The 26,993-nt window shown below is 41.1% G+C and overlaps 1 protein-coding gene across 6 annotated transcripts in view; it reads left to right on the forward strand.

The window, feature by feature from the left end:
- The window catches only part of foxp1b (forkhead box P1b), a 160,558-nt gene that overhangs the window by 7,875 nt on the left and 125,690 nt on the right, over positions 1-26,993 (forward strand). For 5 of the 6 annotated variants that reach the window (XM_075460260.1, XM_075460259.1, XM_075460265.1 and 2 more), the window contains exon 3: positions 12,350-12,411. The exons of the other annotated variant lie outside the window; for it this stretch is intronic. The gene's annotated coding sequence lies outside the window, so the exon portion shown is untranslated. The remainder of the gene's footprint in view (positions 1-12,349; positions 12,412-26,993) is intronic. 6 annotated transcript variants of the gene reach the window in all.

Genomic DNA, 26,993 nt, shown 5'->3' on the forward strand with positions numbered 1-26,993 from the left:
CCTGCCCGTTAATATGCTGGTTGTAGAATCTTCCAGAAAGGTGTTACTTGTGTGTTCTAAAAAATCTTTATTTGCCTCACTCCCAACTTTTTTTTTTTCCTTTTCTTTTATTTTCCGGTGTTGATGGCATCAAACTTGACATCTGTTTATATTTTCTAAATACAATGAAGTTGTGCAGTTAAGACATGAATTTACTCGGACACTCGCAGCATATTTTTACAAATATCGCAACATATGAATAAGAAGATTATCAACTCGTGGTAGAAATACAATTTCACATCCCTATCTTGACTTAGGGCCACTCAATTATCTGTGTCCATCAGATAAGTGTGAAGTTGAGATCCAGCCAAAGATGCTTGTCAGGTGTGATACGTCTGTGGCCTTCACAGAGGGGCTCAGCATCAGAGGCTGCTGATGTCTGTAAAGTTCCTTTATTCGGGAGCTGCTACTGATCCTGTAAAGGTCTCACCGGAATCGTGCAGCAGCGAGCTCAGCAGTCCCCTCTGTAACGTGCAGCCTGTGTCAAGTTGAAATGGTCAGGAAGAGGGAAATTGGGACGATCAGTGCCCCTTTACGAGAGTGGAAAACATTACCTTGCTGTGCCACTACTTCAGCGTTGCTGTCAGAGGCTTGTGGCAGTGAATAGAGGGGCAGGAGGTGACTGCTTGCTGCATGATACATTCATACAACCGGCTAAATGCAGCTGTTGCTCCTTTTTTTTTTTTTTTGACGTACAACAACAATCTATGTGGCCAGGGATGTTTAAGGATTTGACAAATCTGTGAAATATTCGAAGGCAACCGTTTTTGTTTCAGTAACTCACAGAAACCAAGGTGGAAGTATTAGTAACTTGTATTAGTTTAATCATCCATACACATTGTAGGCTAAATAAAAACCACACCAACTCAAAAAGCTAGATTAGGAAACACGACTTGTTCACAATGAATCAAAGTTGTACAATCGAACAAATCAAAAGTACATTTTCGTTTGACCTCGGATACAGTCTGAGGGGTTTATGGAGGTGCTTCAGCAGGATTTTGACTTATCATCTCATCTTGGTAGTGTTCCTGTGTTTCTAAAGACTAACGTACTTTACAGCGTGACAGTAGGCGTGCCTATGGACACCTGTACTCAGGTGACATGACAGCAGGTAGGAACAACAGGTGCATAGCTCATGTGTAAAACACAACGTGTCAGAAACTAAATTAATCCAAACTGTCAGAGTGTGTGATTGTAGCGAGGAAAAGAAAAGGGCAAAAAGCAGAACTTGTAAAACAGGAGTGTAGTAATAAGGTCTTGCTTAAGAGCATGACTAACTTTGTCACGAAGCAGCATTTCCAGTTGATCTGAATGGGAAATGCTGGCCCTGGCCACTTCTTGGCTGTCTTATGAATGATAGCGCACACCCTCTGTGTGAGGGGTGGAAATAATGTCGAGTGTTGTGACTTCAAGACATTCTTGTGTCTACACAGCTACTGTCTGCCATCTAAAAAAAGAATGAAAGAGAAGGATTATGAGTGGGTGAGTGTGAGTGAAAAAAATGGATGTAGAACTGAAACCGTACTTGGTACTTATTTTGTAGCAGGTAGTGGAGTAAAAAGCAGGAGACAAAATCTTAACTGTGTCAGATTTAGATTTTTGTCGACCTCTAAACGATGATGATGTGGAGTTGTACAGCGGTGTTGAAAACGTGTGTCGCATCACTCCTGTATGTGTATGCAAAGACAGCAAATGTATTTCATCTTCCGTTCATCCAAGTAATCCAGCTTTTTCTTCAGCCGTTGCCATTTTTCTCTGTGGTATCATTTATTTTGGTATGTGTTTTGAATGTAGTTCTGAGACCATACCATTTTCTAATCATTAGAAAATTCTTTTAACAACAATAACCATGGGCTGGCTGATAAATCAGAGTTATTGATCCATTGAATTTGTAGTTTATATTGATATTTACCTGGAAAAAAAAAATCTCTTTAACTTTCAGCGTGTGTTCAAAGTGTGTACTTTGTTCTTAGTTATATTTACAAATTGGAAAATGATCTACCTTTAGTAAAAGCAACCAAACTGGTGCTTTAAATTTGTCTTTATGAAAGTTAAAGAAAGACAACACTTTTCTCTGAAGAGGAGGCACTTTTATTTCTACCTTGAAGTCCAGTTTGATGTTAAGTTGATTTTCAGGGTATAATTTGTCAAGATCATGTCCCTGGATGTTGGGATAATGTTTGAAGTTTGCTGAAAGACTGGAGGAAACTACACTTTCAGTGTTGCTTAGAATGGTAAAAGTGATGGAATCACCACACCTGCAGGATGTTCCTTTAGCTTTTTTACTTTATTATTTTAGATATGACACAAAGCGACTTTCAGCCGAACATTCTGGCTTTGTTTAACATACCTAAAAAATGTGTAATTAAATTGTATGTTTTTGCTTTGATTTATGAAATGGGAAGAAGATATATATATATATATATATATATATATATATATATATATTTAAAAAACAACACTTTTTTATTTGTATTTCTGAAACAACCACATGCACAAGTTCAAACATGCAAATGAGCCTGCACTTAAAACGGCGTGTTCGGAAAGCTTAACGAGCTGTTGCACCTGGCTGGTTGACGGGAAACACTGTTCAAACTGTGAAAACCATGGAAAGGATTGTAAATCTCCTTCCAGAATGTAATTCGACAAGTGTGGCAAAAAAAAATGTTTTCGTCTGTGTCTAAAATTCGGGCCGTACAGAGCACAAACAAAATGGGAAGGCTGTAAAAGGGAGAGATACGGGTCGACCGAGGAAGATTTCAAAGTGTCAGGACGGAAAACTCAAAGCTTTGCGCCATGGGAACAGAACATGTACGACAAATAAATGAATGACGAATGGACAGAAGAAAGACCAAACTCTCAGAAACCAGCTAATGGAAAAAAAAATGTAAACCAGTGGACCAAAGAGAAGCAGTCACAGACTGTGGATGATTGGATGAAACTGATGCTGGACCTGATGATTCAGTAGCACTACAGGAAATGCACAGGTGGACTTCCACATTTTGGGCACTTTAATTATTCCATCAAATAAAACAAGGTTTGATGATGCGGGGCTCATTTTAGAAAAAATAAAAGCGTTATTAAGCTTTTCTTCACCTTAACCTTAGTCTGGACCTTAGTCCCACTGAAAATTAATAGTGGAAATAAAGTTGTTTTGGGTGTGTTTTATAAAGCCAGGGTGTTCAGTTATTGAATGAAATTATTTTTGTGTCGTATCTGTTTTTTTTCCTTTTTCCTTTTTTTTTTTTTTTTTTAACAAAATGAAAAAAATAAATAAATACAGTTCCTCCAAGCGTGCCGACTCCATATTTGTTTGCCAGGGCTTGTTTTTGGTTGCGCTTTAAACCCAAAGGGACATTCAGTGAAACATGCGCACCGAAACAAACTGAAAGGAATTCCGTTGTTGCAGTTTGTTGTTTTCAAGAAGTAACGAAGAAACAAAAAAAGTATTTTTGTCCAGCGGTAATAGAAGCATGGTTTTCAAACACTGAGTTTGTAAATGAGCAGAGTAGCAGAGTGATGCTCACAAAGAGCTTTCTGCTTCATGCACTGTTGCCTTCCTCCCAGCTCACTCCTCTCACCATTTATTCACTATTTTTAGCCTTTTGTTGAAAATGTCCTACACCTGCTGCTGTAGATATGATGTGGTTTAAGCAATCAGCTGGTCAGAGTTATTGGATGTTTTTCTAAAAGCCTTTTCATGTTGTGTGTATGGAAGTGCAATGATGTACAAGCTTTTAATGTGTTGACCAATCAATTCCTCACACTGAAAAACAACTCCTTGTGAGATATGGGTAAATCAATCTTTTCATACTCGGCTACAGAGAGGAACTCGGCCAGGCTTTTGAGTGCATTTCTGTGTACTTTATATGCAATTGTATGCGGTGATTGAAGGGCTAATTCAAAGAATTTTAATCACTCTGACCAGCCCTCTTGCAGTGTCATCTTTTTTTGCAAATGCCCCATAAAATGAATAGATGAGCAGTCTCTTTTTAGAGCATAATGGCTGCATTAGAATATGAGATGGATTGAAGATGAAAATTCTGTATGCTTCACACGCTCTTTCTCTTTCACTCAGTCACTCTGATCACTTTTATCAATAGCAAACCCGTGCGAAAGACCTTCCAGGGTGCCGTGGAGTGTTGAGTTGAACCTCACAGACAGAGGAATGGGGAAAAAAAAAAAAAAGCAGAGGTGAGAACAAATTGAGCCATAAATTGTAGCAGGAGCAACTGTTTCAGTGTGAGCTTAGCTGATGTATGATTTTGTGCTGTGAGACCAAAAATAGATTTTTGGTTTTGTTTGTGTTTAAGTCTCTCCACCTTGATTGATTGCAGTTGCCACACCCTCCTACAGGATTCACAGTGACAGTGATCTTTTTCCACCGAATGAGATCATACCCATGGAGGTTATGTGTTGTTCTCATCAGGGTCAACCGCACAGTGCCAGCCAATACGTAAACAATGAAGGAGACGGTTTCTCATACCCTCACTGACATTTCTTTGTCTGATGATTCAACTGAGAGATGTCATCTTGCAGAGTAGTTTCTGTAGTTTCTTCATCCATCACATTTTCTGTCTTATACTGTGTGTGCATGAATATTAGAGCCTATTCAAAGCATCATGCAGCCCTTCAGCCGGTGCTTGTTTGGCTCAGTCGACGAAAGGCTATTGGAAATGTTTTTTCAAACTCCTACAAATAGATTTTAAAACATAATATTATAAATTTAACACTTTTCTAATTTTAAAAGTGTATTCTTTAGTGAAGCTAAAAGTAGCATATCTGAATCGTAGTGGAGTATAAGTATAACGTATAAAGAAATGGGTGCTCGAGTTGGGTACAAATATCTCTGTTTGAACTTGTGCTTTTGGAGTAATGACTGTGTTTCTGAGGCTCTTTGTCAAGTCTGTACTGTCTGCCTCTGTCAGATATGGCAATCTAGCACCAATCAAACACTATTGTTGCTCTTCTTCAGTGCCATAACACAGTCACTGAAGGAGCGATGGATGTAAACTGCTGCTCCACAGGTTTGTAGGTCTATACAAGTAGAAGGTGGTATCTGAAGTGTGCGTCTTCAGATGGTGTAAGAATTGGTCAGTGGCAACTGAAACCACTCGTTGATGCGATAAAGCAACCTGGCACTGAGGCTCCAGAAGCTCTCTCACATTCACATTTGGAGAGTGAAACCTCAGATGTTTTTCCGCTCTCTCTACTTGTGCTAATGTAAATGATTTGCATGGAGTTTGTCCCTGCTGATTAAGGCTGTTTGGACTGTTCTTTTTGGAACCGTGCCAATTGAATTTTCTGCCTTCTAACACGCTCGGAGAGTGGGGAATATGGTTTTCATTGGGCCCGAGGCTGGATCTCCTTTTAGTCTCCCCCAGTCCTTTAACATCACTCCGACAATTAGTGAGCTCGACCGTCCCCAAATGACACACGTAATTAAAGAGTTGGCATTATAATTACAATGTGTTTATTGTCTGTTTATGGGTTCTGTGTAGTGTGTAACGCACTGGGAGACTTCTTTGGTGTAAAAGGATTCAGGGCTGTTAATATACTAGGTGGTAAATGTGATTTTTATGTGGTTAACATCTCGATGCCTCCTTTATCAGCCCTTTGACAGGTGCTTCATTTGTAGCACATGCAGCATGATTTTGGCAGACTGGAGAAACGGGCATCAGAAAAAAATAAATTACTTAGTCATGGCCTTTTAACGGGCACAGGGGTAAATGCATGTCAACTAAATGATGCAATTTATTCCCCTCTCCTCATTTCCACGCCGGCTGCCAGCTTTAAATAAGTGATACCCAGATGGTATTCACATGATGCCCACTTGGTGACAAAACGGTCCTTGGGAATAAAGCCGACTACCACAGCAACCAGTGGGTCAGCTGGTGAGCCTGTTGCTTTTGCACTCTCCGTGTCTCAGTGTGTTGTTGAGCCGAATTCTTTGGGAAGTTTGAATGTGATGGTTCCCAAATGAGTTGGAAGAGAGTCCCGCTAACAAGAAGTGTGGGTGAGACGTTTTGTTCTTCGCAGCTGATGGGATTCCCAGTTTCTCGGTCAAAAAAAAAAGAAGAAAAGTAATGAAGGGGGCCTCTGGAGTGATATCAGCTTGTCAGCAGACTGATTTGTTTATCTTCTTATTCAGAAAGAGGCAAAGCTTCTCCTCTGCAGCTGTCTTTGGGTGCACTGTTTTCTGGAAAAGTGGTGAACTGTGTCGTCTCCAGCCACTAACAACCAACAGCTGCAGCATCAGCCACCACCGCTACAGATCGGGGGAACAATGTGGAACTGATTTACTAATGCAGAGAAATAAATAAACAAAAGCTCTGGAGGGAAGAAAAAAAAAAAAAAGAGAGAAACAAATGCCACAAACAACACACAGCTTATGCAAATGTGGGCGAAATGTGTTCGTGGATCGATAAGCCCCATTTGTTTACGAAGAGACTGCAGGACAAGAGTGACCGTTTTACACAGAGTTGCACATAATAAAGTTTGCTGTTTTATCTGCAGTAGCTACCCAAAAACATCTGTTCGTTTTTTTTTCCTCCTTTACAGTACATGTCAAACCCACACATTATGATGAAACGCACCAACTATTTGTTTTTGTTACTGTGTTGATGCATAAGACACCAGATGTTCGAGGCAAAGTTTTAGTCATTGTGGTGGGAGAAGGGTCAAACTGTCAGTAGGTTAAAGGTTGAGCACCGTTAACCCCCCCCCCCCCCTCCCTTAAAAAAACTAAAAACTGCAACACCCTGGGCCTCGCAGTTAATTAGAGATGAGATATTTATGGGGATATCTATGCCAACAAGTTCACCTCCTTTGGAGCTGCTGGTGAAAATATGAGGATTCTGCCAAAGTTGAAGTGCGGTGCAGTTTTGTGTGTGAGACAGTTTTCCCCATTAATAAAAAATTAAACCTTAACAGCTCATCCTGCTGTTGTTTAGCCTTTTTCTCCAAGTCACCTTGCAATTGTTTCTGTGTCATGAGCAGAAAATGGTAATGCTTTGAGAAACTCGTCGCTTCCACCGACCGGCTCTCTATCACACTCTCGCATTCTTTTAAAAGGAAAAAGGAAGATGAATTTTGCCCATAAAGGCTGTATCACAAGGGCTTTTTATCCTAAATGGCTTTGGGGATTGTTATCTGTGGGAAGTGTGTCCTGCCTCCGTCGTGTTCAATCAAGTGTCCACTTAGCTGTGACTGGGAGTAATTGTTCCCAAGTGGGCCACACACTGACCTGTTAATGTCTGCATTGACCCTGTAACCTTGTCAGCACGTCTTAGGGAGGAGTTTAAATCATGTAGATCTCCTCCACATCTTTACGCTACCGGGTCAAGTGGGCGTTGGTCCTGAAAGACCACTCTGTTGTAATTGTCCCCAGCAGCATGGGTCAGTTAGGGGTGTTCCCAAAGATTGGCTCTTATTAGATGAGGTACTGTTGGTGGTGTGACTTAATGGGTCAAGCCATTGATCCGATGCAACACCAGTGTTCTCTGCTGCGGTTGCAGTCTTTGCCATGCCTGATCGCTGGCTTAACTCTGCCTGAGTGTTGGTTTGATACACAGGAAATCCACTTCACTTTTGAGGATATCATTTCTTGTTTACATGTTGCTTATTGCAACCTAATGTCACAGTGAAATGAGTCATAGTTACTTGGTGCTTGAAAGTTTGCAAAATCCTGTAGAATTTTTCCACATAGTGTGGCCTGAAACGTCATTTGATTTTCAAAAAAGTCCAGAAAGTTGATAAAGAGAATCCAATAAACAAATGAGACTAAACATTATTTACTTTGGCATTTACTTATTGATTTACGTCATTTCCAGGGTGTACTCTCGCCCAGTGACAGCTGGGATTGGCTCCAGCCCCCTGCAATCCTGTATAGCGGGTTTAGAGAATGGATGGATGGATGGGTTTATTTATTTAGAAAAATTATCCGATATTACATGCCTTTGAGAGGAAAAGTGCTTGTGCAGCAGTAACTGCAGCTAGTATCTGTTGGTCTGTCCTGCACATTGTCTTGGACAAATTGTAACCCATTCCTCTGTACAGCACAGCTTCAAATCTGGGATGTTAGTGTGTTTCAGGTCTATTCACAACATGTTTATTGGATTAAGATCAGGACTTTAACTTGATGATTCAAAAACATTAACTTTAATCCTCTTTAACCAATCTTTAGTAGAGGGACTTGTGCGCTTATGAGCCCCAGCTCTGTTCTGCTGTTGTTTAAGCTGTCACACATTTTGCTTTTGGAGGGATCTTTGTAAGGGGGCCATTCTTGGTGAGGGTAACAGTGGTCTTGAATTTCCTCTGACTATGGGGTAGGGGAATATAAACTTTTTAAATATGGTCTGAGGTCCTCAGAAATCTTAAATCTTAATTTGGGCCTTAATACTATTCCACAGATGTGTGTTGTGAACATCAGAATTTGATAGACCCCTGCTCTTTAAAACTATAACGGGGTGCCCGCTCACACCTGGTTGTCATCCCATTGATCGAGGAAGCTCAAATTTAATCTCACAATTCACTGCTGAACCTAGAGTTTCACACACTATGTTACAGCTCAGATTTGAGATAGATGACCGACTCTAGTTCTGTGTCTTTGATTACCTTCCAGAGTATGGAGTTCACGCTTTCAAGAGACACTTTGACCCGCAGCGTGTTAGTTTAGCAGAAAAGGTGGTGTTGTAGAGACATATATAATAATGATGAGACAGGAGACGGAGGTGAGTCGAGCCCGTTTACTCTCCATAAAACAATAATAATACGCAACGACGGTAACTAGGTAACATGTAAACAATATAGAATTCGGAACCGGCATATCCCATAAACCCTTGCTCTTAAAGGTACAAGCCCTCTGGTGAATGTCTCTCCTTGATTCCTTAATGTGGGTCATCACGGTGTTATTGGTAAACTGCAAGGAGGTTGGAGGGGTGGTGGTGGTGTTGTAAATCACTTTGACCCAGAAGAATGCTTTTTATGACCTGTGTGGTAAATTGCATTTTTCCAGACTTTAAAAAAAAAAAAAAAAGGAAAAATTCCCTCAAAATTTGTTATCATTTTCAGTGGATGAGCGCTGCAATAACTTTTCTGGTTTTTACTTTTCTAACACTTTTTGGCTGGTTTAAGCATACAACTGCTTGGTCCTGTACTGAGAAAGATCAAGGTGTAGTTTCACATTGACCCTTTCATAATGTTCACCCCATGTTTAAAAAGAAAAAAGCTTCATTTTCAATTGTTAAATGTTTCCAGGAATAAGTCCTCCCACCCCCAACCGGCTATAAAGACACTTCGCTGTTTACAGCCTTCATTGTAAAACTATTACACGTTGAGTTGTGGACCAGTGTGTAAAATTGCCTTGTTTATGTGTGAGGTTGGGCTGCTAATTTGTGCCTCTCTTTTACATTTTCCCTCATTTTGACAACTTTAATCTAACGAAGTAGTCTTTTGCCAAAGTTTTTAGTTTATACTTTGCCTCTAAAATGATATTCAATGCCAAAAATGGTCATCTATGACATATATGCTTATACTTCCATCAGCTTGACTGGTGGTTATAGTTTAGCAACGGTTGTTTTCAAATTCAGGGCTTTCGAAAGTTTAAAATGCAGCAGGTGACCCGTACTGATTTGTTTACCTAAAATTTGTCGACTTCTGGGTGCTCGCCCTCCTCTACAAGGCTGGACAGCCTCAAATACCTGTCTGGGTTGCTTGGAAACTCACAAATGAGTTGCAGTTAACACACAGGCTGTAAAGTGGTTGGATGAGGAGCTCCTTCAGAAACTGACATGTAATTTGAGTGAAAAAGTGGGATTATAACCACATGTTTTGAGAGTAGGAGAGAACCGGGTGTTGAGCAGCTGGCATGCAAAAAAGGCCACAAAGTGGGAGTGCTTTTCTGTTGGAGGTAGTGTTTTAGCTTAATGACTTTGTCTTGACATGTTGTATATCTCGAAGTGTTAGGCTGGTTTTTTTTATGGACAAATAACACCAAAATAACCACTTTACTAAATTCCAAATGCCTGTTTATTTGAAATAAAGATGTAAAGTGCGAGTTAACTCTAAAGTACCATATCCCATATTATCCAAACATCCCTTGTAGTAACTAAAGGGTGAGTGTTGTACATTACATCTGGCAAACGCGATACCCTCTGTTGCTGATCACATATACAGTGAAGAAGTCGCTTTTGAGGGGCATGAAGACACCCTGGTACAGACATAAATCCATGCTGAGGGGAGCTGTCGGTTAGGATCAACATGTTTTTGGGTGTAATGACAGGCATGCTGGTGAGCAATCAGACAGACCTTATCTGAGGCCGATGGAAGGTCTAGGAATGTGGACGGACTGTTGAAACAACAGCTACACTAATGGGGTTGCTCGAATTCCACACTGGTGAATTATGAGGAGTTGGGATGTCTCGGCTGTGGTTTTGTTGTGTCTGGTAGCAGAGCTACACAGCGACGCGATGAGGTAGAGTTATAGATTTAGTTTTTGACACGCTTTTTTTTTTCATTGAGCGGGCCAATTAACTGGGAGCCGAATTGCTTTGCTGCGCTGCTAGAAACGGAGCCACATTAAAGACCAAAGTATGGTGCGCATGCATCATGGCGCAACAAGCCACACATGCTGCCATGCCTTCTGTGACGGGGACAAAACCAGAAGCCATCCATTCCTCTGCCTAATTTGCATGATCTGAATTGTATATGGAAGTCATTAGCATCTTTCCACTTGTTTATTTGGCTACAGATGAATGCTTTTGAGCTTTTACAAGGTCTTTTGATAAACAGCATTCATGCCTGGCTTGTTTCAGACATGTTGCAATGACACAAGTGTTGCATCATTTATGTAAGAAAAAATGATGTCAAATAAAAAATTGCTAAGGTGGGGACCACTGAAAGGCTTAATAGTCAGTATGCTGTCTGAATTCTTTCTTCTGACCAATCAGACTTTTGGGATTGTTGTTGTCATTCCGTTATGTAGATCTGTGGCTCCTTTACACCACCTAGATCTCTCTGTTTGGATGTTCCTTCATTGGGTAGGTGTCTGTTTTTAGGTCAAGGGCACCGATTTTTCAGTTTGGTTGATGCAGCTGTAGGGCGTTTTACACAATATCAGAACGACATGGAGTATCGAATATGACGCTGCCATCAGCAGAGTTTTACAAAGAGGCTTCATTCGTGGAGCCGTGTAAATGCCAAATATTTCCTCCGTGGTTTTTGATCACAGCTTTCATTACGCTAGCACACTTTACAAATGATCATCCCAGACGGCAGTTCCACACAGTGCCTCATCATGAGGTGTGTCAATACAGATGCCAGTTTACCAACGTTATTTCTCAACCACATATGCTATTCAAACCGACACAAAATGCGCTCTTAGACTGCAGCTCTGATCAACATGAAGCCAGGTTAAAAATTGTGGCTGTCGCATAATCTTCCTCCTGTGGCAGTTTTTGTTTTTATGTCACTTTTAACCTTTTCGACTCCTCTTTGGCTGCAGCACAGTGAAGCTCTGACTTTCCTCTCACATGATGAGAAACTTCCTTCTTCCCATCGTTGCCTGGAAACAAACACGTGTGACTTTCCCTCTTCTTTTCGTTGCTACATTCTTGCATTTTCGAATGATATCAATTCCTCTTTGCTCTTTGCATTTTCTCTGCAGCCAAAAAGGTGGAACAACAGTTTCACGTTATGGTGAACTATAGATGCCATTAGACTGAAGATGTCAGACAGTGTAAATATATACAGGTTGAGCTTTTGCTCCAATCTGGCCACTCACTCACAGCAGTTCGCCTTGTCATGAATTAAAAAGAAAATGTATTTGATGCACTGTTTGTAAATCGTGTATTTAGTAGTAGCACAGCAACTGCTTGAGTACTATTTGAAGTTACTTCGGCAGGTTTTTCTGTGAGTATTTCAAGCTTTCTCACAAGTGATAAAAGGGAGAATTGTACCACAGAAACCAGTTACTATGATGCAACCCTTTTGCTGCTGTATTACATTGTGATTTGTCATTAAATAGGGATAAAAGAAAAGAAACTTTATATGCATGTAGGCCAGGAGATGCCAACAGGAATCAGTGTGTCATACACTTTTATAAATACTTGTGGCTGACGACGATCACGTTTACTTTTGCCCGTTCTTATGTCATTTCTGTACATGTGGGCTCAGTGGACCAGAATAGGGGCTTTCCCCACCTTTCACTTCCTGTTTGTAATCGTTGTCTCTTTCCCCTTCCTTCTCTCCGTCTCTTTCTGCGTGTGTGTATTTGTGTCCTCTGCGAAATCTCCATGGGCCTGCCTTCAAGACTGCGAGCTGAACTCTTATTGGAGGAATGGAGTGCCGATCTGCTCAGCACCAGTGATCAGGGTACGTGTCAGTCCTCCCACTAACCTTTCATTTATTGCGCATAGTGATGTGCGTGCTGTTTGTCTGTGAAGTGTCTTTTTCCCCCGACTGAGCCTTCATGTAAATAACAAGCACAACTATTTCTGAGGAGATCTCAGGGTTTCGAGGGAAAATATCTGAGCACGATTTCGACCGAGCTTAGTTTAAATGAATTCAGGTCCACTGTTGTATTTGTTCAGTCTTGTTCTTGTTCCAGGCCTCTAAAATTGCTGCCAGCAAGCGGGCACAAACTGAGCACGGGCTGCTCTTCTGAATGGCTTTTTTTTCTCAGGCAGTCAGGGCTACCAGAAAAGCCCCCTGGCCTTGGAGCTCACACGTCTTACCAAAAGCTGGAATTTTTGCCATTGAATTGGTTTCTGGATTAATCAAAGTGGTTGATTTTTAGAACGTTCTTGCCAATAGGATAGATGGCCGAATCAATTAGTCAGCTGATCAGCCGCTATTTACTGACAACACGTGGGGCTCCTGAGTAACTTTTTCCACTAGCAGCTCCTATATGAAATGTGTAGGACACTTTCAATATTTTTCCATCATGATGACATTTTCTGACGCCACCTTGCTCGTAAACAGGAAATTTAAAGAAATACCAAACTACACTTTTATTTTTAAATCGAGAACCTCACAGAGGAGTTTTTTTTTTTCTTTTTAGGGAAAAATTGCATTTAGTTAAATTTAAGTTGCTTTATTTATTTAAAAAAAAAAAAAAGGTATTTCCATTTATGATCATTTCCCCGCAGAACATTTGTCAGTGATGTCGTAAATATGGATGTACCGCACTGCAGGTTGAATTAGGTTAACTGGTTGACACGTTCATGTCTGACAATGAACTGAACACATGTTGTGTTCCTTCTGCTTGTCGGCTTCACTTAAACTGTTTCTGTGAATAATGCAACTGCGACCCATGCAGTTGGTGAATGGCATATCTTCCCTCACACTGAAGTAGCAGCACTGCGTTGGGTTAGTACTGTCCTTGTTAACAAATGCTGCAGTCAGACACACTGCAGTTCAGAGCATCTGTCCTTGGATAGTTTGTGTCATACCGTGTCCTCGCCAGTGTCTCATGTTTAAAGTTTGTGGTTAAGTTGGAAAGTTGGTTTTCCTCACAAATGCTGGGCTGCGCATAAAGCCGTAAGTGAAAATCACGGTATTACTTTATTACTTTTATTTGAACTGCGTGAGCATTTTATGTCTGATGAAGAAAATCTTTGCCCCTTTCCACACGACATTCCTTTTCCTGTCCTCATAAGAAACTTTGGGCTGTGGGATCACCGGCGGGGTCTCTATGATCTTTTCCTTTTGAGAAGTTAACCGATAACTCTTTGGATTGAACAAGATGGGAGGTCTGGACACAAGTGACATCTCTGTCCTGTTGTCTCAATTGATCAATGCCAGTAATTTAGTAAAAGACTATTGACAAACTCAAATCGAGATAATGTTTCCAAGTCGCTCTGATCGCACCTAATTTGAAAATGAAGTTGCACTGTCTCGAAGATGTCCGGAAAAAGCAAGTAAATGGTCACCTGGTCCCCTGGAGTCCTGAGTTGACCGATTTATGACGCACAATCAGAGATATTCAACACCTCCAGCTTGTTCTAATGAGAATGATTTTCATAGTTTTCTCATTCCACTGATGTTTAATATCCTGGGGATCTTTGGGACATGGAACGGTGGTCAGCCGAAACACGACATCACTTTGGGTGATGCTAAAAGTTACCTTTTTGTTTTGGACATTTTCTAAATGAAATGATAGCTGAATGAAACAGCAAATCAAACATTATTTGACACAGGAATAATAATGTTTTCATGTGGTCTGTTGATTTATAAAACAGTTTATTGTCCAGAATCTTTAAAGAACTTCATTCTCAAGGTGTGACAGTGTCTTAATGAGTGTAAAATGAGTATCATGCGAATTTCATAGTATTTCAAAATGTGCCCAGTGTTAGTAACAACCCATAAATACAGCTCTCTGATAATATTTATGCCATATTTGTTAATACAACATTGCCCTCATCACAAATATTGCACCGTCAGCTGCTTTGAGTTCCTGACTCTCCTTGGTTTCCTAATGTGTTTGCCGTACAGTAGTCTTGCCATCCCTGTGCTCACCTCCGTCTGCCCTGAGAGGCCTGATTGGCTGAACACTTTCTGCACTATAGTCTGGCTGCATGCCAGCCATGCTGTCAGAGGCTGCTGTGCCCCCTGATCAGAAGAAAATGTGACATTTGTGCAGAGGTAATGGAATCTGCGTGCAATTAAATCTCTGACTGTGAAGAGGAGCCTATCTCCTCCCTGCTCCCCCATCTCCCGCCATTCCCAGCAGCAGGGGGGGTCAGGCGCGATGATGAAACCGTCCCAGCAGGCCCCCTCGCCGCTCTCTGTTTCCCAATCTCCACGTCAGGTTGTGTTTTTTTCACTTTGCCACCCGAACCCTGCCTCTATCTGGCAATTAATTACAATAAATGTCCATTAAAGATGTCTGCAAATATTGTGTAAGAGCTAATATTCTCTTCCAGAAATAAGCTTTTATGGCAGCAACGTGTCACCCATGTTGTGATTAATTCTGCTTCAGGTAACTGTTTTTACTCTGTGCTGAGTGTTGGGTGGTTGATAATGCTATTTAGGTATTCTAATTTTTTTTTTATAGAAGGAGTGGCAGGGAGCAAGACATAAAGAAAGAGCAGTAGATTCATGCATGGATGAGAAAGGGGTCATATCTCTCTGCTGGCCTGCTACTACACTTAACGCCTCATTTGTGGGCTTTGTGGCCAATGGCTTGAGTCTGTGATCTGTTGCCATAAAAGGCAGCTTTTTCCTCTCTGCTGATGGGGCATTTGCTCGTGGTTTAATACCAGACCCCTTGGACAGGCAGACTCATATCTAATGGATATGTGTATCCCCATCAGGACCGCTCATAAACATAAAACTCTCTGCTGCCATTGTACTTGGTGGAGCAGGCTGAGAACAACCGACACGCCATGCAAGCATTTCCCTTGAACTTGTGTAGGAGTAGTTCCTATCTGTGTTCCTTGTCCACACTGGGTGGACGGAGATGCAGGATATCCAGGTCAAGGTTTGTCTAAATCCTCCCTTTTCACTCACACCCTTTGTTGGTCCGTCTAAAAGACACAGTCTGAGTTCATACTTTTCTTTTGATCAACCACTGGACAGAATATTCTGTATGAATATATATGAGTATTGTTGCACCAGTTTATTTAAAGGATAAAAGATTCCTCTTTCTTTCACATTCTGCTGCTGAATGTCATAACCCAGCTTTAATGTGGCTGTTTTCTTGTCACATTTATCTCTCTCTCCCTCTCTCTCTTTCTATTTTTTTACACATTCAGCTTCTCTGGTATTGTATTTTGTCGTGATGAATTATTCATGTCACAACTGTGTGAAGGGAGTGTTGTCTCAGAAAATAAGAGGGTCACTCTTTTTTTCTTCTTTTTTTCCACAGCCAAGGGTTAATTTGAACCAACAATCAAATGAACCTCCCTATTTCCTTGCTGCGCCACGGGTTGTAATGAAAAACTGCTGGTTCTGACTTTATTCACTAACATCCTGCTAAACAAATAACAACACTGTTCCTCTCTGCTTCCCCCAGTTTTCCTCTGTCGCAGATGGCTTTGGTGCATTTTGTGATAACGGGGAAAAAAAAAAAAAAAGAGAAAAAGAGGCTTACTCCATTAGTGTCATTCGAATAGTGAATTAGATCGGTCTGACAGATAGATGTGGAAAATTGTTTTAATTGTATAATTATCTCTGGTTAGCCACTTGTGCGGAAAAGTGCTGTGATGTGGGTGAAGGCCGGAGAAGAGCACATTTTGGCCCTTTATGTGCTTATTTTGTCTTAGCACAGGAAACGAACAACAATCGGGGGTCCTGAGGATAAAACGTAAACACATCCAAATGCGCAGACACTCACGCTCCCCCTGGGCAGGCTGAGATGTGCTCAGCGAGATGCTGGCCTTTAAAAGTAATGTGTCTGGCCAGTGAACCTTCTTCTCAGGCAAAGAGTAAGACGTCTGATGGTCTGATGGCACAGCTTAACACAAATGTAACGGCTACGCAGGGCTCACTTGACACAGCTGACTTTCTGAAGGAGGAAGGATTAATACATTTGTGTCTTGTTTAATCACACAAGGTGCATTCAGTCTAAACCGTTTTGGTGGCTCTCCAAGGTTTACGGGGACTGTGAAGTTTCCAAAGGGACGGCATACCGTGCTATATTTGTACGGCAGATAAGAACACTGAAGTGACATAACAGCCAGCCTCCATCATATACAGAACCATAAAGTCAGAGTACTTACTGGCAGTCCGTTCCTCTCTACGTTCATTTGGGTTACATTTCACTGATGTTGGCAAAGCTAAAGCTCCTAATCTGAGGTAGAGGTAAGAAAATAAAAAAAATGTGTAAGAGAAGTTCTATAATCTGGAAGTAAACGCTAATTTATTGAAAAAAATCAAACTAAAGAATAGTTTATTTGGTCTAGGTATATGAAGCTGTCGTAAATCTCACATCACCGTGGGCTGTACCTCTGCAGTTTTTTCGCTTATTTTTATGATATTTTTATTTCCATCAAAAGATCACAGTTGAAGCGACGGAGTGCTTTTCTCTCACATCCTTGTCAGCTACAGAGCTTCTCTGTCCTCTCTGACACACTGAACAAACTGAGGTCATGTCAGATACCACGTCAACTTTAATTAGCGGCCCCCAAATTTGGAGCAAACTCCGTACACACGGGCACTCTGATGCAAAAGGCGGCCATTTCCTCTCTGTGCCTGCAGTGGGGGTGGGTTGGCAGCGTGATGGACAGCCATAGGAAAAATCAAACGAGCTGAGGTTTGTTGATAAAATTGTAAGATGTTTTTAACCATTTCAGCATTTATTGGGCCGGAAATGACGTTGAATCCAGTGACAAAATTCCACAAATGGGCACAGTGTTATTCGCTGAGCCTTCCTTCTGTGCAGGTGTGAGTTTGAAGACGTGTGTGTGATGTACCCAGCCCTACACTAAAATGAGACTTAACAATCTCAGATAGTTGAAAAATAATTGACAAAGTAAAGATGTCGTTGTCATATTTTAGCCATGTTTAGCAGGGCTAACTGTAATAACTATAGCTAGTTCGGCTACTGCTTAAAAGGTTTCCAACAGGCTGTGATGTTCAACATTTTCCACGACAGGCAAGTGTCTCATTGTTGGATGTGAAAGAATCAAAAAAGATTTCTGTAATCCATTTAGCCTTTTGATTGTCTGTTGAAGTTAATCGCTCTTCGGGAAAGCATCGAGTGTCTTCCGTGTGGGGTTTTCTCAGTTTTTAAAACACATTTCCACCCCTTGAAATGTTCACTTTACACACACAAGCTTTTGGTGTTTTTGCTCAAATTATGAATTCTCTTGATGAAGAACATGGTGAGCTTGTAGGCTGCTCACGCATTAACAGGCTGTTTCCTTCTGGCAGCAGGTTCACAGCGGCTACACTCTCTCCAAGTATGTCTGGAGAGAAATAGATCAATATAAATCTAGTTTAACTAACTGATTTAATTGTTATATAACTCATTAGTAACTATTTCTGCAACATTTCAGCTGTAAGCTTAAATTTCCATTATAAGATAGGCTGTTTATAATCAGTGACATCAGACTTTGGAGTCTGGATCCATAGTTTGATTGGATCACAGATCTGCGACAGCAGTCCAGTATCTGATGACATCGGTATTGGGATCAGTTCCGATCTTATAATATTTGTGTGTATATATAATAGGGCTGGGCAAATAAGCTTGTTATTAACTCGTTAATTATTTATTGCCGACAAATATTTTATCGCACATTAGCGCAGATTTTATTATTTATTTTATTATTGTAAAAGTCTGTTGCTCACAGGCTTTTATTTTGTAAAAGTCTGTTGCTGTCTGCTGCGGGACCGGAAAAGAAAGGAATCGGTGGATCCACCAAACCTGGAGAAGGGTACGGAACTTTTACTCGGCCATTTTCATTTTAAAGTTCTTCCAGACGGCGGAGTCGACAGAACCAAAGTCATCTGTAAACACAGCCAAGTTAAATTGTCTTCTCAGCGTAGTAGTTCCAGTCTAAAATATCACTTAAAGGCAAAACACACAACTGATACCAGCAAGTCATTCAAGGAAACAGACAGTGGAGCGAGGCTTCTACATAAAAACTACATAAAAATGCTGATGTTAAAAGTGTGTTTGCACAACAAATGTTATGGCACTTTCATTCATATGGCAGTACATTTAAAATATAACTAAATGCTAAAAGCTATACACTACTTTTGAATTCATTTTTGGATTTTGCGTACAAATGCGATTAATCCTGATTAATCAGGGAAATCATGTGATTCATTGGATTAAACATTTTAATTGTTGCCCAGCCCTAATATATAATATGTAATATATAACTTTGTGATGTTAGCCACAATCTGAAGGGGCGTCGTCTTCGATCTGTGAAAACTGTATTATTGTAGATTGTTACATTTGCCATGCAATGCAGAGGGATTGTGGTTTTCTGATTTGTTGTGTATGAACAGTACTGAGGTGTGTCTGTCTGAAACTGGAACTGAAATATGCAGTTTTTTTTTTTGTTATTTTGAAGGCACTAAATAAAAAGGGGGTTGAGATTGATTTTATTGCTTGTATTTGTTAATAAAAGAGAAGCAAGGTGCGGTTACACAATATGGTAATTCAAGGATACATTTTGAAATATTAATAATAATTATTGTCTGTTTCTAACAGTCTCCTCACTGTTGTTGTTCTCAAACAACTGGAGTTGTTTACAGAATGTTGAACTGTCAGATCAATTAGCTTATTTTTACTTCCTTAATTCCTTTTACTCAGATCACTTTTGATATTTTTAGAAGGAAATAGTTTCATTTTGCATCCTGTCAGCATAGAGATTCATCCTTGTTTAAGCAGTGAATTGTATTGTTTTCGGGGTTTGATTTGAACAGCTACGTGTTGGGCCTGTTCTAACCTGTCCATGAACATTTGGCAACACAAAGAATTTATTTGATAAACTTGACTTTTATATCAGCTACATCACTGCCCTTTGGATGTCATTTAAACGTACTGTACAAATCCATATGTGGCCATTTTGGTTTTATGGACTTGTACTTTTTTAAAGAGCGTAGATGGGGCTTACAGTCTTTCCTGGACAAATCAGTTACTTCATGATTGTTCAAGCCTCATGGGCAAAGCTAAGCCCAGTCCAAACACTGATGCGCTGCAGTCAGCAGCTGCGTACAGTTTTCATCTCAGCTCATTCAAGTGTAATAAAACAATGCAAGTGGTGCTGGAGGAGGGTGGGCCTGGATGCTCTCACTCTTTAAGGAAGAGTTGAAAAAGGATCCACTTAAATGCAATGTTACTAATGTGTCTGCTTCTGTTCCTGCTTGTGTCTCCACTCCAGATCTTTATAGAGTAAATCCAGCCCACAAAATGCTCACCTTAAATACCTAATTATACAATAAATATTTACACACGGCACTGATCGAATGAGAGTCTGGGAACACAAAGCAGTTTACGGACTGAGATCTTGTCATTTCTTAGTCGTCTCCGTCACGTTCGGTTGCTCAGTTGCATCTCCTGTTACTATGCACGAGGGATTAGCAGGTAACAAGGCAGCAGCAGTCCTTTGAGGATGTTGCGCGTGGCTTTCAATGTCTCGCACAATACAACATAAATGAGGCGGGGGGTAACACCAAATGGTGATTTCCCGGCTGCACAGGGAGCCTCCTTCAGGATAATGTGGTAATGAAAGGTGACAGGAAGGACTCGGGGTCTGGAACCAAGCCGGCGCAGCTGGTCAGAGCAGGAGAATAGGAAGCAGTGTGCACCCGGGCTAAAGTGCAGTGAGAAGCAAATTAAAGCTCATATCTGCCATCTCCCTCGCCTCCCTGCACTTTCCTGTTTGGACTTGAAGGTGATTGGGAGCCAAGGCGGTGACAGTTGACGGAAGCTGCGCGGAGGAGAGAGTATTTATTTACAGTGAGATGCAGCGATGCTTGTTCAGGATGCGGTTTCACGCAGGATGTGCCCCCCCCATCTCTCTCTCACACACACACACACACACACACACACACACACACACACACACACACACACACACACACACACACACACACACACTCCCTTCCTTCTCATCTCCACCCTCACACTACAATCCCCAGGTTTGATCCAGAATGGGAAGTGGGTTATTGAAGACGAGGGGTTGGCCTGCTGCAGGGACAGGCAGCCAGTATTGTGTAAGAGGCTGGGTCTGGATACAGCCAGCAGAGAGCTCACTCAGCACGCCTTCCTGCCTGGCCCAGGAGGTGGTACCAAAGTCAGCACGGGTCACTGAGAAAATGGGGTGTGAGGCACTAGGATTGTCTTGAGGTGTTAGATAATGTAAGTTAAAGAAAAAAGGGAGCAAAATTTAGCACGAGATAATCCGAAAGGGGACATATTATGAAAAAAAAATCACTTCTTCTTGGCTTTCGAGGCTATTTTTGGATGTCTGAGGTTACAATCATCTCAAAAACTTGGCCTGCTTTTTGAGCCCCCCAGCTCTGAAAATATCATGTTCAGTGAACTGTTTAGATGTGCAGAGGATTCCTACGTCACTCTCCCAGCTCCCAGAGTGGAAATATCCAGCTACCAAATCTTTGTTTCCACCCAGCTTAAAGTTCAGGTTCACTCTACCTGGGAGGTGGAACATTTTAACTTTTTGCTTTGTTATTAACAGCAAATTCACATTAGCAGTTAATTCAGTTGAGCTAGGATATAAATGAGATAGTGATGCTGTGATAGTGATAGTGGTGCCCATCAGGTATTCCCTATCAGTTTTGTGGGTGGTAGTCTGAGCTCGGCTTGCTGTGTGTGCTACTGTAAGAGCTATTTACTGTATGATCTGTTTTATCGTGATAATGTGTTTCAAGGGTTATTGGCCTTACAATCACAAACAAAGTAGACCCTGCGGAAGAGAGGGTTGAAGTAAAAGCCTCGTTCCCACTATGCAGTCCGGTACGGGTCGGGTCGCTTTGGGGTCATCTTGCGTTCCCCCTGTACAAAGGGGACCCTCAGGGGTGGGCGGAGTGCGTGCCGAAGCGTAGATAGCAAATAACAGCAAATAACAACAAATAGCATCCATAATTTCGAACCACTGAAAAACACTGAAATAAGCGAACCGTTCCGACCCGACCCGTACCGGACTGCATAGTGGGAACACGCCAAAAGTGAGTCACTTCCTAAAGCCGATCAATTTAAACAATAGGGGTGATGATTCATGCTAGTCTGTCGTTCTGTGGCATTTTGGCCAAAGCAAGTCACTTACATTTTCTGTAGGAAATGGTGTCAGCTTGTGAAAAAAGTGCATCATACCACTTTAACTCTGTCTTGGGATTGTAGTACAATGCCATTGTTGTCCCCCCATAGTTTGATGTTCACTTTACAGTAAACTGCTCATTTGAAACATGCAACTGTCTGCAGCATTATTTCATGCTACCAAAGAACCCAGAACCTGCACCTTTATAACGACAGTCGGACTCAGGGGAACATCCTTGTTGTATCCGGGACAACTTTTCAACTTTTTGTCAAAGTCCTGTCCTCTCTGGCTTTCACCTGCTGATATATCAAGTGGTAGATATGTGCCTGTGCTGCAAAGGTGGGCCGTCCTGATCTCTGCTCACTCGCTGTCATGTCTGCGTTTATCTTCGCAAAGTTTCAAAGGCAAGTTTTACAAGCAGCCCGTCAACGAGGACAGCGGCATCTAAACTCAGGAGAACCTGCCACATAAAGAGCACATCTGTTAAAGCCTATATTGTAAAACGGCCCCCACGTGTCCAAGCAGAGTCGAGTTAATAATACACTCAAAGTACAGCTCGTAACACTCCCTGCAGATTGTCTTATATTCACCATATATTTTTTTAACTACTCACATCTTTCACATTTTTTTCCCTGCAAAGTTTCGGACTTTAGCAGAATGTCTGCATGATATTTCAGCTGAGCAAAAATATTTCCCTGAGATGATGGTTTGGTTTTCAGTTAAACCAGCAGAAAAATCACCAGAAAGGTTTTAGCTGTGCTGAGGAGTTGGGAGAATGTGCCGGCTGTGGCGTTGCATCGCTGAGGCACATATGATGATTGACTAAGCGACTATCCCGCTGAGATTCGGACAGAATTCTTTACTAATAATTGCTCAAGTTGACATTATTTGGATAAACCTGATCCAGTCATCTTTTAAAGATACTGCTTGCGTAGACAAAGAGAAGTGTTACTGTAACAGACCTCCGTCATAAAGGCAAAAAAAAGAAGCAGTTTCGTACTTGATCTACGATAAACAGATATCTCATAGAGATGCAATTCAAGCAGCAGTTGTGACAGGGGTGCAGCTGCCACACTTTTGCCGGCTCAGTCTCTTAAAGAGGAAGTGTGGCGTCTTTCCTTGGTGTATTCAGTCATTGCTTCTGTATGTACTTTTGGAATCGCATGTATTGGACATTGATGTGTGCCCTCCTTGCTCCCTGAACCCCTTCTCTTCTCTGACAGTCAGTTCCATCAGGGAAGAGAGCTTTGCTATGCACACACACACACACATGCATTTCAGGGCTAATTTGAGGTTTGTTCAAAGGCATCCAGTAAAAAACCTGGGGGAGAACCTGTGTGCATCAGTGCAGGGGGTCAGGTGCAGCGCGATTCTATGAATAATGTCACAGAAAGAGCCATTACGTTGGCAGATGTTTTGGTTATGGTGAATTTGAAATGATCTTAACCGCTCTCACGGTGCTCTTTGTGGTGTTGCTAACGTGCTTGTGACATTATTAGGAACTGACAGGCATGTCTTCGGTGTGGACGTTTTCACTGCGAGTAAAGAAGATCAGCAATTCGTAATATATGTAAGGGGAAAACAGAGCGTTGAGCTTTGCTGGAAACATTGTAAACGAAAAGACAAACGGACTGTCTGGTGACGAGGCACAGAGCTTTGGTTTGAGAGGAAAAACGTGTCATTGATGTCTAAATCATTGGACTGGACCTACATTTGTTGAGGTACCAGTTAGCAGTTTTTATTACCTGGTACATCAGTTTTCATGTCCAAAAGTACACCGCCTACTTTTCTGATTTGAGATGATTAAAAAAGAGGTTTCACACATACATACAACACACAGAGATATACCGTAATTTCCTCTTTTCGTTGGATTTTGAACAAATACCTCTATGCAGCAACTTGATGCACTTTCTATTTTTGGATTTCCAGCGACAGAAAAAGAAGAGGCCATGGTACACTTTATATGTTATTTCTATTAATGGCCAGTGGTTTTATGGTGGAATGTTTAATTAGAACAAAAATGATTTTACATCGGTTTATTATAGTTTTTGAAAAACAAAATCAGCAGGTCAGGCTACTATATAAACTGAGAATTTCTTAAAAAGCCCAGTTATTTATTAACGTGGCATGTGCTGTTTTATTATGTTTTTTTTTTTTTTTTTGCTCAGTAAAGAACACATTTGATATCCCACAAACCTTTGTTTTATTGAGCATGAAAAACAAAAGTAAAACTGTTACAATCTGAGGCTGCCCGACCAAGGTATTATTATTGTTATTATTACTACAGTATTATTAATTAGTCTATCTAAAAAGTTTTCTATAACTTATTGAAATGAACTAGTATAAAAACTATTTCAGTTGTCTTTTTGAGTTTTCGTGTCGATATTTAGGCAGGTATTGTATCATGTTATTTTGTCGTCATGACTACAAGGCTTTGAATTAATCCGGATGGTTTATATGCACTGAAGTGAGGGGACGTGTTCTTGGTTGTATTGTTATTTTTTTAGTGAATGTTAGCCAAACTAAAGCTGTAGAAATGAAAATACAAGGGAGTTTAGGACAGGAGATTTCATCCAGTTCTTCTTTTCTGTGTCTCGATGCTGTCTTTAATTGACAGTGACAAAGTGTTACCTCTCGCATGAATTGGGGCAGATTTACTATTTACTGATAGACAATGCTCTTTATGAGTTGGGTCCTCGCCTAATTGATGTTTTGGAAGATGAGCTCAATTGGATGAGTCATTAGCCCTATTACCAGAGTTTTATTAAAAGCCCCCACCCCAAAAACGGAAAATAGAGAGAAAAAAACCAAAACATCTGCCTTGGAATATTTCCCTCCTAAAATAACAGGCGGTTGGATTGGTAAAAGGAAGATAATATACGTGTGAGATTGATCAGTCAGTGGCGACCCCATTATCTCCTGAGATGTTAATTACACTGTGCTCAGCTTGCATGTCAAAAGGCAGATAATTGAAGAAGGTAAAAGATGTGCCACACTTTATTTATGCTCTCGGTTGCTGGTTGGAGATTTGCTCTCTCTTGTATGTCCTTTTCCCTTCCCTCATCTTTCTTCTCTCGCTTTTTTTGGTCTGCAGTGCATTTATTGTTGGAAGTGATTCAGATGAGATTGCCTAAATTAAAGGCTTTTAAGGCTGTTGATAGTAGTTCAGTTCTGCTTGTCATGGACTTTCTGACTGAGGGAAACCTGACTCTTATTTTGTGTGCCAGGGGAAAGTGAGTGTAACATTCTACTTTACACATAAAATGCCTGTTTGTCGTGTTACAGTGACTACGATGAGCCAGAGGGGTGGAGAATAACTCTACTGTATAAAAGTAAGGGGAAACATTTGTGGAAGGGTATTCAAACCGTTCTCCTCTGCCAGAGTTGCAGCATCTGTCCGGACTCTGTGAGATGAGAGGAAACACTTCTCTTCTTTTCTTTTTTCTCACATAGTTTATGCCTTGTGTGCAGTTTCCCCACCTGAGTAGCGTGGTGTGTGTAAACTTCCTATTGACAGCGCTGAAGCCAAAGGGGACATTTTGTACTTTAAAAAAGAAAACAGACCAAAAAAAAAAAATCTTGTTTGTCATTTTGTGCGCTGATAGCGATAGCGTCATAGCTTGTTTCCTGTGGTTTCTCGTCTTGTCTTTGTGTGCTGCAATTTACAAGCGCACGTGAATGCTGTCTGCACTTCCAGAAGTGAGTGTGCACGTACGCACGCACGGACAGACAGATGCGCTCCTGAGTACTCTTCTCTCCTCCGTGACTCGGGCCGGAGACCCCTCCTGTGGTCGTCGGTCCTCGGGGTGCCCGGGGACGCGAAGTCGAAGTCGAATGCTTTTGTGCATCACCTGGTGGACACTGCTAAGAAGAGCACGGCATGATGGGAAACCACACTCACAATCACGGGCGTTTTGATGAATTTACGCGGCCTTACAAACACAGATTTTTGTCTGTAGTTGCTCTTTTTTTTTTTTTTTCTCCATGTCAGAATTATTATTTTTTTTTTTAGATTCTTAATGCTGTAATAATGCAGTAAAATCTTTGACACCATCAACGCAGACACAAACAATCAGGAGCACAATATCAAAACTAAATCAAAACATGTCAGCTCTTTTACCATAGTACAAGAATCAAAAGGGGGGAGGGTTGCCGTGGAGAAGAGGGGTTTTGTTGGAAGTGTTTGAATATAAAAAGGGTTTAAAGCCCACCTTTTCCTAACAGGAAAGCCAAAGCAGTGAAGGTGGGGAAAGGTTGCAGCACAGCTTCATCTTTGCTTTAGCAGGCCTGGGTGCCCCATGTTGCAAACCGTAAGCCTCACTGGATTCAGGCTTTTCACGGTCTGAGGAGTCTTCCTCATTTTGGCCACTTTTATGTGCCAGAGGAAGACCTCAGCTTTCTCAGATGCTTGCAAGCAGTATTTCTGCTGTGGCAGTGCAACCTTATCTTTGCTTGAGGTCTGTACTTTAATGGGCTTTATTGATCTAAACAACATCAGAGGTTGCGGTGATGTTATTAAGGCAGAGATAACTTCTGTGTAATTCCACTCCAACAATATATTAGTCTTTTATTGGTCTAAATAACTTTGCCTTTTAGACAGTAATGCACCAATAAGTCACAGTAGCTCTTCATGTCGGCAGGATCTTAATAAAGCATTTCCTCTGGACATCCTGCTGCGGAGAGAGTGAAAAACGACAGGTTAAAAGGCATGCTGGGAAGTTTCCATGCCATCACTGTGAATTATCTCTTTTGAATGCATAAATAAAGGTAGAAGAGACTTGTGAACAGGAAGGAGTGGGGGTGGGAGGGATTGGTTTTCTTCAAACGTGTTCCTGCTATTTCACATGTGGAGGTGCTAGAAGCAGGACGGCAGGAGGTTCTAAAAGAAGACGAACCCGAATATGTAGCAAATTAGTGTACTTGTGTCAGCGCAGGGATGTATTTTACTATTTGATTTAAGGTATACAAAGACATTTTTTGGTTTAGATAAATTCATTTTTGTTGTTTATTGTGAGGTCTTTAAGAGATTACAATGTGATCTGACTGTTTAAGATGGGAAATGATGTATTAATATATATTTTTTTATTATTTGACTAATTCAAAAACACAAATCAACTCAAAGCTCTTTACAAATAAGGGAACCGGAAGAGTGAACGTGTATATATCATAAAATATTGAGTTGATTCAAGCATTTGCAGTTAAATTGGGATAAATTGCATATCC

This window comes from Odontesthes bonariensis, chromosome 3 (assembly GCF_027942865.1).
Source record: "Odontesthes bonariensis isolate fOdoBon6 chromosome 3, fOdoBon6.hap1, whole genome shotgun sequence".
In the NCBI taxonomy this organism is placed as follows: domain Eukaryota; kingdom Metazoa; phylum Chordata; class Actinopteri; order Atheriniformes; family Atherinopsidae; genus Odontesthes; species Odontesthes bonariensis.